Source organism: Triturus cristatus, chromosome 5_1 (assembly GCF_964204655.1).
Source record: "Triturus cristatus chromosome 5_1, aTriCri1.1, whole genome shotgun sequence".
In the NCBI taxonomy this organism is placed as follows: Eukaryota; Metazoa; Chordata; class Amphibia; order Caudata; family Salamandridae; genus Triturus; species Triturus cristatus.
This window is the reverse complement of record NC_140587.1, coordinates 690,069,149-690,081,394: the sequence shown is the minus strand read 5'-3', so window position 1 is coordinate 690,081,394 and position 12,246 is coordinate 690,069,149.

The window sequence follows — 12,246 nt, the reverse complement described above, 5'->3', positions numbered from 1 at the left end:
AAGAGCTGAGGCACACGCAGACACCCTTGCTGCAAACTGATTTTTGTAGGGATAACTGTGGCTATACCATGATCCCAACAGTATTTGGCACCAGGTTGAAGAGTGTAACCCAATAAAATGCTAGTCATTCCAAGATTGGACAGTTTTTTCCATAGGGTTGGATGATCAACATTATCAAACGCTGTGAAAAAATCAATGAAAGTGGCGTATACAGGGCAACTCCTCATGGTCACATATCTTTCAATAATGGGTTGTAATGCTGCAATGTTGTTTAAAGTGCAATGCATTTTTCTGACAACTGATGGTTCTAATGGAATAATTGTGTTATCCTCCACCCAGGAGTTAAAGTGCTCCAAATGGCATCTAGTAAAATCTTTACTCACAGCGTGTAGTAGTGCAATTTGACGATAGTTAATGGGTAAATTGCGATAACCCTTCCTAAAAAGATAACCAATATCACTTCTGGTCCAGGAGAGGGACCCAAATGCATGGGTATAACAATAATTGAAGACCGGAAAAAGAATCCATGTCTAAAGTTTTATTTTCCTTTTTAGGATGGAAATTGTGACTTTGTGTGGTATTGTCGCACCTGAAGACCACATCGGCCTGCTCGAAGTCTCGATCTCACTCAAAAAAGTTAACTAGGCAGCATCAGCTCAGAGTCTGTGTGGAGGCCGTCAACACAAAGGTGTGCACCAGGATTGTCTCCCTAATACAACTGCCCCATATATCCTCACTAATGGATATGGGGTGGGATGTCACTCTTGTTCCACTGCAATCAGTGATGAATTTCCAGATTTTTGGCACATTTTTCCTAAATGCAGCTTCTTTTAGATTGATCCACTTATAATCACAATTTTGTTTTCTTCAACCAATCTGTGGGTAATGATTTCTCCTTTTCAGCTAAGTGTTTAACCTAGTTCTTTCTTTTGAGCAAGATGCAAACTGAGTCCTAATACATTTCTTTATTTCTTTATTGATGGAGAGGAAAGTCCATCATTGAGATTTAAAAGGGGTCCTGGAGGGACTCTGGGAATCATTATTAGTGATCAACTTCATACTTTTACTAATGTGGTCGCAAAAATCATCTTTCCAAAGGCCTATAACATTAACTGTCCTTTCCAATAACTCTTTTAAGTTAGGTATCCTAGGAGGGTACCGTTGTGTTCTCCCTGTATTCCTATTAAACTGAGACTTTGAACCATCACATGGCTAAGATCCTACTAAAGTCATACTGCAATCAGCAGAAAATACCAATGTTCTATAATCGCTGAGAAGGGTATTTATAACTTTCAAATCCTATGTGAATTTACAGGCAGAAAAATGAGGCGATTATGTAATCAATTATAGTGGGGACCAATCGGATTTATGGGTATATTGGGCAGGAGAATTGAGAGCAAATCTACCATTTCGAAGAACACAATCTTTCTTCTTGAAAGACTGAGGAGTGAATGATCTCTTTTATCTGTTTTTATTTTTGGTTGGAAAAGAATCATGGAAATATGTAATGGTTCTTGTTTTTGGTGCCTGCAAACAGGTTAATAGAGTGGTTTGAGACTTCTCTATTTAAATCTCCAACTAAGACAACCTGGGGATCTTCCTCAAGGCCAGAAACTCACTTATAAAGGTAAAAAGAACATTTATTAGTATATTAAAGTGAGGATCTGGGGGAATATATGCATTTACAGGGATAGGATGTGGTCTAATTGCAGAAGCGGTCGACCTCGATGCTGCGGAACAAGGTTTGAGTCTCAGCAGGGACGTTTAACATCCTGTGATTCTGGGCCATTCACTTAATCTCCCTGTGTCTAGCAAAAAATTAATGTGTCTGTCTGTAACGAAACTGGTGCTCATGTAAAGCGCTCTGATACCTTCGGTTTGAGTTCGTGTTGTGCAAAGCTCAACAAAAAAGATAGAATCCCTCATATATTATTCTCACACAAAGCGAGGGGCTTGGAAGAGATTAGAGGGATCCATGAACCTACTACAATTCTATTTAAAGTTATCATGGTAGCATGTGCAACACTTCCTTTTAATGACCTGGTGGAGCGCCATGATCTACCGCACGGGGATTTCCTGCTTCATGCCGCACTGACGGCAGCCATTAGGAGACACTGGCGGGAGGGGATGGCGGAACCTCAGACCTCGCTGGCCTGCCAATATGTCGCAATGGCGGCGGGAACGTTCAAGGCGATCACGTGTCTCTACAGGCGGATTACCCACAGCCTGCGGAAGCCATTGGTGGCCCTACGTCTCAAGTTGGAAGAGGACTTGGGGGAGCCCATTGGGGAAAAGCCATGGGGGGAATTGGTAGAGCGGGCCTGGAAGTGTTCCAGGAACGCCCGTTTCCAGCTAAACCACTTTTACGTGCTACATAGGGCTTACCTTACCCCGGGCAAGGTGAGTGAATACTTCGGGGTTTCGGCAGCGTGCCCACGGTGCAACCTGGAGGGGGCGGGGTTCCTCCACATGCTTTGGGATTGCCCGCTTCTGGGAGAGTTCTGGCGGGGAGTGACGTCTGAGTTGGTGGCCGCAACAGAAAGATGTGTAGCGCTGACACCGAGTTGTTGTTTGTTGCATTGGTTTCCACATACTGCCAAGACCAAAATCACTAGCAAGTTTATTGACCTGGGGCTGGTCCTGGCCCAGAGGGAGCTCACCAGTCACTGGAAGTCAAGGACGGGCCCCACTTTAGCGCGATGGACTAGGGAGTTAGAGAAATGGGCAGAGGCAGAGGGGAGCTGTAGGTTGCGCATGGCCGCCCGCACTGGGAGTGACACATCTCTGGAGATGGCGCGAGCATGGGTTGCATTGGTGGAGCTGGTAAAACATCCGCCTGGAGATACTGAAGGCTCTCCTGGCCGGGGAAAGTCAGCAGCGGATACTTAAGGTTGGGTGGCACTGATGGTGCACGGAGCAGGGCGCAGATACGGTGGGATGATCTTGGGTGATTACTTGTCCCTCACACTGACAGTTCGGAATGCATGAGCTGTGGAATACCACTGTCCTGCCCACGGTTTCAGCACTGAACCTTTTCTTAACTCAGCGGCATGCCGAGGGGGGGAGGAGTCGGAGGGGAGATTAGTTGGGATTGGGGGAGGGGGGGCTGGTTGAGTTCCAAGCTACAGCTGTTGACCGGAGAGATACCTACTAATAGATCTCGCTGGTTTCTACTACAAGACAGAGGAAGGGGTGCCGGGGATTATCCCCCAATTAGGTTACTTTTCCCCATGTTAGGAGGGGGTTCCTTTCTCCTTTGCTTGCAGATGATTGTTGATGCACCATGGAACTGTAATGTCCTGCTCAGCACTAAGTTTGTATTTAATCTGTCCACTTGCAACCTTCTTTGAGTACGTGTATGTGCCTATGTCTTTTGGATAACTCAATAAAATTTGTTTTAAAAAAAATAAATGGTAGCATGCGCAACACATTCCCTTTCAGTCCAAATTCTTACGTTCTTGTAATAAAAGATGTTCATGGGGGGATTGCCAGGTGTTTGCAGGATGGGACGTGGGGGTTGTAGCGTGGCATATATCTCGCTGGTGGCATATATCTCGCTGGTGGTGTCTCAGTATGTCAAGCTTTTCAGCCAGTCAGGAACAGCAGGGCATTGCCGACTACCCCAGTGCAAGGCGATCATGGACTTCGCTAGAAGCAGTGCTATAGCCTTGAATCTATGGATTCCGCGTGGTACATTTTCAATATACCCCAGCAAGGCAAGAAGTGGGCCAGGCGCTAGGTCGGCCTCAATCATTAAGGCGAGCTGTGGGAAAACTGCATTGCAAAATCTTCCCTCAGGACCATGTCAGATGTGCGAAGTCAGTGCCAGTGGCATGTCACTTTGAGTGGTTATAAGACCTCAATGGGTCTATTTCAGCTGAGACACTGGGCATGGTATATGCGCATTGCAGTAATTTATAAAATATATGTTTGTGTCCATGGTTAGGCAATATGAGCTTGGTTTGGTTGCAAAAGAAATACCAGTTTTTGTTGATTAGGGGTCAGCCCAGTTCATGTTCCCAGACCTCGCTGAACTTCCCTTTTCGAGTCGGGAACAGTGATACACAAGAATGGTAGAGTTTAGACACCAAACGCCCTTCGTCAGTATCAGTTATCACTAACGTCAAGGGAGTGAACTCCTCCAGAGCTAGTGGGTGCGAGGGGACTTACATGCCCAGGGCACTGTGAATACGTTGCAGAAGAATATGGTCCATGGGGGTTGCAGTTGCAAATTGCACATCATCAGTGTGTGAAAGGACATGACCACCTGGGAAGAGATCCTCGAACGTGTGTAAAGCATGGTGAGACAACGTTCGTTGAACCAACCTCTTCTGCGTGGGGGGTAGCCATTGGTTTTCTGCTACCACCAAAGCAGAGGAATAGCAGAGCCCCCCCACAAGCAGACGAAGGATACCTTTTAGAAGAATGGAGTGGATTGGCATTGGTTCAGCCTGGTTGTGTTTGGGTATGACATTTAGAAACTGAGCATTGCAGTGGTACCAATGGCATGCGAAATGACATTGTGCAGCCACATAATAAAGTTGGTAATGTGGTACACCAAACAACCCCTTGGTCATAAGGGAGCACCAAGGTTACCCAGCCAACCCGGGGTCTACAGCCTGTCCAGACCAGCCACATTAGTAGACTCCACAGTATGGAGACGAATGCGTTGATGAGGAAAAGATACAAAAATATGGGGAGCACAACCATTTTGAAGATGGCTATTCGGCCCGCCATGGACAGTGAAAGCCAAAGCCACCATAAAATTTGCATCTCTAACTTGTCTATAGATGGGTTGTAATTCAGGCGGATTACTTGCTCTTCCTATGCAGCAAAATGCCTAGGTATCAGACGGGGCCATAGCACCACTGCAGGGGGAACTCGCAAGGTGATGTTTGTTAAGCGGAAGTGTTTGGTTTTGCTCCTGTTTTTGTTGAGGCTGGAGAATCCACTAAAGCAAACAACCTCCTGAATTATGGGGGCCAAGTGCTCAGCTAGATGACGGACAAATAATGATATGTCATCTGTATATGACGACACAAGCAACAAGCCTGGTTTAAATTGCAATCCTCGGTGGAGATGTTTTTTCCTGGAAGTTTCGTACCCGAGATCCAAGGCTACAATAAAATCCTGCCTAGTTCCTCTAGTGATGTCAAAAGCCGCCGCGAGAGAGCCATTGTCCAGTATGCGAGCCACAGGCTGGGTATATAATAACATGCTGAGTGCAAGGAACCCATAAGGCAGTCCTAGTTTCTGTAATGTCGGCTGTACGAAAGGTCACTCCCGAGAGTCAAATGCTTTCTCTGTGTCCAGTAGGGCAACTGCTGCAGGCATCGTAGTTGAGATTCTGTTCATCACCAAAAATACTCTCCGCTAATTTAGAAAGGTAGAATGACATGGGACAAACCACAACTGCATGGGTGAGATTATCTGGCCTAGAAGAAGCAACAACAGGGTCACCAACACTTTAGCCAATATTTTGTCATCAAAATTATGCAGTGACAAGGGCCAATATGCGGTGCAGTACAGTGGGTCCTTCCCTTTTATACTTATCTTTCACCTACAAGAGCTGTAAGGGATATCACCTCCAGCAGATGCTGATATATCTTCTTGTACCTCAAAACCCTTAATTCCAAGCTTTGCCTGCGGTGTATGATCAAGTGGCTGGTGACTTCCCTTCTCATTACTCATCAATTGAGAAGCCATATGTGAAGGGACATCATCACTCTTATAACCCAACAGAACTTTCAAAATCATAACTAGAGTGTCTTGAAAGTAATCAGCATTATTAACAGTTTTTTCAAGCAGAGCTAGAATGCAGGATACAATTCTGTCCAGGCATTTGAGAGATTCAGAGACTTGCACATATTGGCCTGTGGGACTGCAAGATGAATTCACAAGCGCCTCCAAGTCTGGAGGATCCAAACATCCCAAGCCTGCTGAGGAGAGGCCCAACTGGGTACTACTAAACAGCTTCAGCCCTGGAGGCTGAGGCTGGCAGGGGGGGGGGGGGGTTGACAGGGAGCTTCTCTCATTCAGAGAGTGACTTTCTTACAACTACATCTATATCTGGAAGGGTGAAATACTCATCATGATATTTATAATTTTCATCCAGATAGATAAAAGCCTTCCCAACCACTGATTTGATGAAATTTGCATCAGTTAAGTGTGGAGAAGGGGTCAAAGGGATACATTTTATAATGGCCATTAGTTCTGGTTTGCCCGAGCAATTCCCTGGCCATGTATTACCAACAGAAAAAGCAGTGGAGCTCAGAAAACCTGAATGAAAATAAACTAAAGCCAAGTCAAAAAGTCCTCAAAAAGAGGACATAATCCCATCACCCACCGTGGTGGCATGCTTCATCATATGGGATCTCCTCTCCACCAAACCTGGTTTGGCTGAGGAGCTACTACTCCCAATCTGCAACTTAAGGGAGGCGCTCGCGGATGTTTTAATCTACGCTAATGGAGCGGGATCTCCTAAAGATCGATGAGGCTAGCCTAAGTAAGGTGAAGACCTAAAGTGCAGTGTAGAACTAAATGATTTAAAATTGACTACGGGAACATTAAAAAACTTTAATTACCTATATCCCTGTGCCAATATGAAAAGCAGAGTAGTAGCGCGGTCTGACCAAATTGACGAACGAGCTTATTATAAACCAGGAAACGGTCTACATGTTTCAGCCAAAAACGATCAAAAAATTTGGATCAAGGCTTTCTTCAGGACCACAACAAAAACTACTGCAACTGCGAACGAGTGCATAAAGCACTCTCGTGGACTAGTGTCTAAGTGAAGACAGATAGAACGATACAACCAACCTTGTACCACAGGATCAATCTCAAAATTTGTGGAATCCTACCGGTCAAGGAGGTAAGTACCTGTATCAATAGAACGAAAAGCATACAGGACAAATTAGTGACTGGGCAATGTAATTCAAACAAGACTCAGGCCCACACATGCTAAGCCAATCGGACTGCTACATGTCAGTCTTACCCGTAATTAAATCGGGACTGCGCCTGCCGCTCCTGGTAGCTACTCAGGGCGTGAGGCAACGCTCTGTGAAAAAGAAAATAAAAACAGCGTATAGTATAGTGAACAACAAACAACAGAGATGTAACAATCAAAAAGGAGGTCGCCTCGGATGTAGATAAGAGGCACCTACCCTTGAACTGGAGGGAGCAACCTTACATGCTGTCGGTGCAAATGGCCCCCTCTCAATGACTAAGTAGTGAGAACTAGGCTCGATGTTGCTAAAGAACGGGACAGAACAATTTTGGATGTGTCTAGAATGAATAACAGAACTCCCGTACATGACGGAGCTATGCTTGCGGTGACAGCCTCATAGCCAGTAAGTATATATCTCCGCTTGGGCGAAAATCATATGAGTGGTCGCTCCAGTGTTACTAGGAGGCACCAGCCCTTCGACTATAAGGAACGACCAAACATGCTGTCAATACCAGTAAAAAACTAGAAACAACACTCGGGAAAACGTAATAATGACCTAATTCATTACAAGCCTCAGCTCATTATAAACACCCAAAGTGTTATCTACCAGCCAGAGCAAGTACTTAGGTTGGCCCTGCAACGGAGTCTCTTACCGCTCCGTCGCTGCCCCGGGCCTCCTTCCTGAATGCTAACGGCGGCCCCGAAAAACTGAAGCCACCGATATTTAAAAGCAATGAACGCGACTGAGTGATGACGTGGCGGCGTAACTGGGCAGTATGGGAAATGTAGTAGACTGACCTGGGAACCCAGGCCAGTGCGTAAAAAGCCCGCATGCCCCAGAAATAACCAGGAAGTTGCGCGTATGCTCAAGGCTTATAATAGCCTCTAAACAGGTCAACAAGTGTTTAACACAACGAAAAGGACGCATAACAGATTGTAGTCGTCGCTGGAGGGCATATTCACGCTAGAGTCTCAAAACATAACTCTCGTGGAAAACGAAAGGTTGTGTTAACCACCAAAATGAACATTCACAACATAATAGGGCAAACAAACCACTACATACACTGTGCTTCCCCGTTAGATCAATAACGCACCGCGATATCGTAAAAGAACCCCAATCAAGGGCTCTGACAAATATACAGTGTGTAGCTAAAGACATCATACCTGCCGACAGCAAAACTATACAGGGACCAGATGCCACTACACTTCTACAGAAAAGACCAGTGTATAGAGTCATTAAGACCACAGCGGTCACTCTGTAACTTGAACACCCAACGTTGCTCTTTGTTAAAGAGAAATTTAGACACATCTGCAACGTGCATAGGAATAAAGGGTTGTTCAAGTACAGTCCAAGACATCTGGTCAGGACCATGGTTGCACTCTAAATAGTGGTTAGTCAGTCTCGTTGATGCCTTCTTGCATCGAAAGGTGCTCTTATGTTCCATGATGCGTTGTTTCACTTTTCTCGTAGTCATACCCACGTATTGTTTCTGACAAGGGCAAGTTATTAGATGAATAACCTTCTCGCTATTACAATTCGTGTGGCGAAGTTGCTTCCATGGTTTCGGAAGACCAATGTTAACCTCCGTGGTATGTTTAGTCTGCGCACAAACCACACATCCACATGTTTAGTCTTCTTGTTCTTTTGTAGCTTCATACCCCTGGACTTCTGCGTTTATACATTGTTAGTAGGGGGACTTGTCCAGGCTGGTCGTGTGATCCCTCAGACCCTCTTACTTACTTGTTTTCTTGATGTTTTGAGCAGCTTTCGGCTGCGGGTCGCAACACACACTTTCTTGACACGCACAATAGCTGTAGTGTCTATTTACGCTCTAGCGAATATTCTGTATTGTTTATTTGTGCGTTAGTATAGTGTTCTTTCTTTGTAACATGGCTGAATTTACGGGCTTAGCCTTTGATGAGGAGATGGCTAGACTCATTTTGTCGAATACTCCTTCTATTCTTGATACCACTAGCTCTCTAGCTAGTGCAGGGACAGATGAGTGGACTAAACTCCTCATTCTTAAGAAATCATGGACTCGCACAGGGATTCATGGTGCGATAATGACGGAGTATCTACGTGCTAATTGTGCCCTTACAGGGCTTATTGTGACTAATACTCTGCGTCTTTTTCTACAGGACAAGGTGTTCCTCAAAGACTGGTCCCTTATAGCATGGCGCTGCACGCGGGACTGGTTGATTTTGATCATCAGTACTGCGAAGCGCATAGCTGACAACGTTTTGATCGAAATCCAATTGCTAGAAGGTCAGATCAAAACAACTCTTACCAACTCGGTCTATAAAAAGAATCTAGATGAAACTAATAAAGCCAATAAAGATTTGAAGGATTCCATCTTAGCCTCTAAAATTGAGAAATTCAAGAAAGATCTGGCTAAGTTTTCTTTTGAGAAAGTTTACCCGTACACTCAAGAAAACTATGTCGCCCCTGACTATAATAGAAAGGGCAGGAAATATGGCTCCAACTACTCAACATCTGGCTCGGAAGATTGGTCGAGTGACTCTGAGACGACCGAACGCCCGTCCGCACAGAATCGAGGGAGAGGCAGACAGGGCTTTAGACGGAACTGGCAGGGTAATCCACAGACACAACGGTGGAACCCGGCTCCGTGGCAATTCCTGAATGTCCCATTTCATCCACAAATGATGCCCTTTAACCCGCCCCCACAAATGTTTCAACAACAGCCTTTTTTAGGGCAGGGTCGAGGCAGAAAAAGAGGCAGAAAGAGAGGGCAACAGGAACAAACACGAGTTCACTGGAGTCCGCCGCCATCTCCACGGAGTCTTCGCAGTATGACGAAGGGGCCTCAAACAGCAGGACCCAGCAACAATTGATAGTCAATTTCAGTTCGTATGTCCTGACCCCCTCTTCAACTAATGTTTTGAATAAGGGGCTTGGCTTCGTACCCACCAACTCAGGTGACCCATTTTTAATCCAGTGCGAATTAGCCAGATTCTTTCGCAAGATTAGATTACGGTTTTTCTTTAAAGACAAAACTGTTGACAACGCTACTCCAGTGGACGAGTGTGTAGATAGTGGGTTACGTAATAAGTCAACCTTCTTACCGCCAGCTAATTCTATACCTCCACTGGTTCTGGCTTTCGAGACAGCGGTTTCCCTTGAGGTTTCTAAGCTTGATATGGGCTCTGATAATTACTATCATAACCTTTCTAATATTGACAAAAAGGCTCTTGACTCCCTATCCAGAAACCCGGCTATTATCATCAAGCCCGCCGATAAAGGCGGTGCTATTGTCATTCTTAACACCACAGACTACCGAGAAGAATGCCTTCGGCAACTCAACAACAAGAGTTTTTATAAACTGTTGAGTTCCGATCCTACGGCGAGACTTCAAAAGGAAATTGGTGATTTAGTTTCTGAAGCTAAACTTGAAGGATGGATTTCCAGTCTTGAGGCCGACTACTTGGTGACCACTCACCCTGTGACTCCTTATTTTTACACCTTGCCTAACGTGCATAAGGAGCAACGTCCTCCTCCTGGTAGACCCATCATTTCGGGCATCGGTTCACTTTTAGAACCTTTGTCATCCTTTGTTGGCGTGTTTTTGAGACCATTGTTAAGAACGATGCCCACGTTTCTTCAAGACACTAAGGACGTTTTGAACATCCTCCCTGGCATCGACTTTAACATCGAGACTGACTATTTAGTCAGCTTCGATGTAGAATCATTGTACACGTGTATCCCCCAGGGAGACACACTTGAAACGATTAGATCGCTATTGTACAACATCGCTGAGCCATTGAGTTCACCTGTTCCTTTTGTAATGGAGTGTGCCAGGCTGGCTATGACGGAGAACTTTTTTAAGTTTGAAGACCGGTTTTTCCTTCAGATATCCGGTACTTCGATGGGCAGCGTTTTTGCCCCCAGCCTGGCCAATCTCTATGTCCATCTTTTTGAGCAGAACCATGTGCTCACGCCTACCAACCCCTTTCTGGACTCCATTAAAGTATGGAAACGTTACATCGATGACGTTCTGGTCATATGGAGTGGAGATGATGCCTCTCTCATTGCTTTCCATCATTGGCTCAATGATCAGAACGTCTTTCTGAACTTTACTGTAGAATTCAGTAAATTGGGACTGGCTTTTCTGGACCTGTGGATTCTTCCTACAGATGGAGGCCTTGGCAGTGAATTGTACACCAAACCTATGGCGAGAAGTTCTTTTCTGAAATTCGATAGTTTCCATCCTAAGGGATTAAGGACTGGCCTGCCTTTTGGCCAGTTCCTTCGGTTAAGACGAAATTGCTCTAGCAACGAAGCCTTTACCAAGCATGCTAATCTCCTCTCGCAGAATTTGAAATCCAGAGACTATCCATCAAGGCTAATTAAACAGTCCTACAAACGAGCGGCTAATAACAATCGTGATGCTCTGTTTGAGGTTTCTGTTCCTAAAGCACCCCATGACAGATTGACATTCGTGAACACCTTTAGCACTTCCTCCAATCGCATTCAGAAAATCGTGCGGAAACACTGGCGAATTCTGAACAGTGGCGATGAAAAACTAGCTCTTCCCCTTTTTTCATACAAAAGGGGCAACAATTTGCACGATGCGATGGTTCACACCAGACCTCGTAGCACACCACTAGCTGTCGCGAGGCCTTTATATAATCTTCCACCTGTCCGGGGGCATTTTCCCTGTGGTGGATGTGTGGTTTGTGCGCAGACTAAACATACCACGGAGGTTAACATTGGTCTTCCGAAACCATGGAAGCAACTTCGCCACACGAATTGTAATAGCGAGAAGGTTATTTATCTAATAACTTGCCCTTGTCAGAAACAATACGTGGGTATGACTACGAGAAAAGTGAAACAACGCATCATGGAACATAAGAGCACCATTCGATGCAAGAAGGCATCAACGAGACTGACTAACCACTATTTAGAGTGCAACCATGGTCCTGACCAGATGTCTTGGACTGTACTTGAACAACCCTTTATTCCTATGCACGTTGCAGATGTGTCTAAATTTCTCTTTAACAAAGAGCAACGTTGGATGTTCAAGTTACCGCTGTGGTCTTAATGACTCTATACCCTGGTCTTTTCTGTAGAAGTGTAGTGGCATCTGGTCCCTGTATAGTTTTACTGTCGTCAGGTATGATGTCTTTAGCTACACACTGTATATTTGTCAGAGCCCTCGATTGGGGGGTTTTTACGATATGGTGGTGCGTTATTGATCTAACGGGGAAGCACAGTGTATGTAGTGGGTTGTTTGCCCTAATATGTTGTGAACGTTCATTTTGATGGTTAACACGACCTTTCG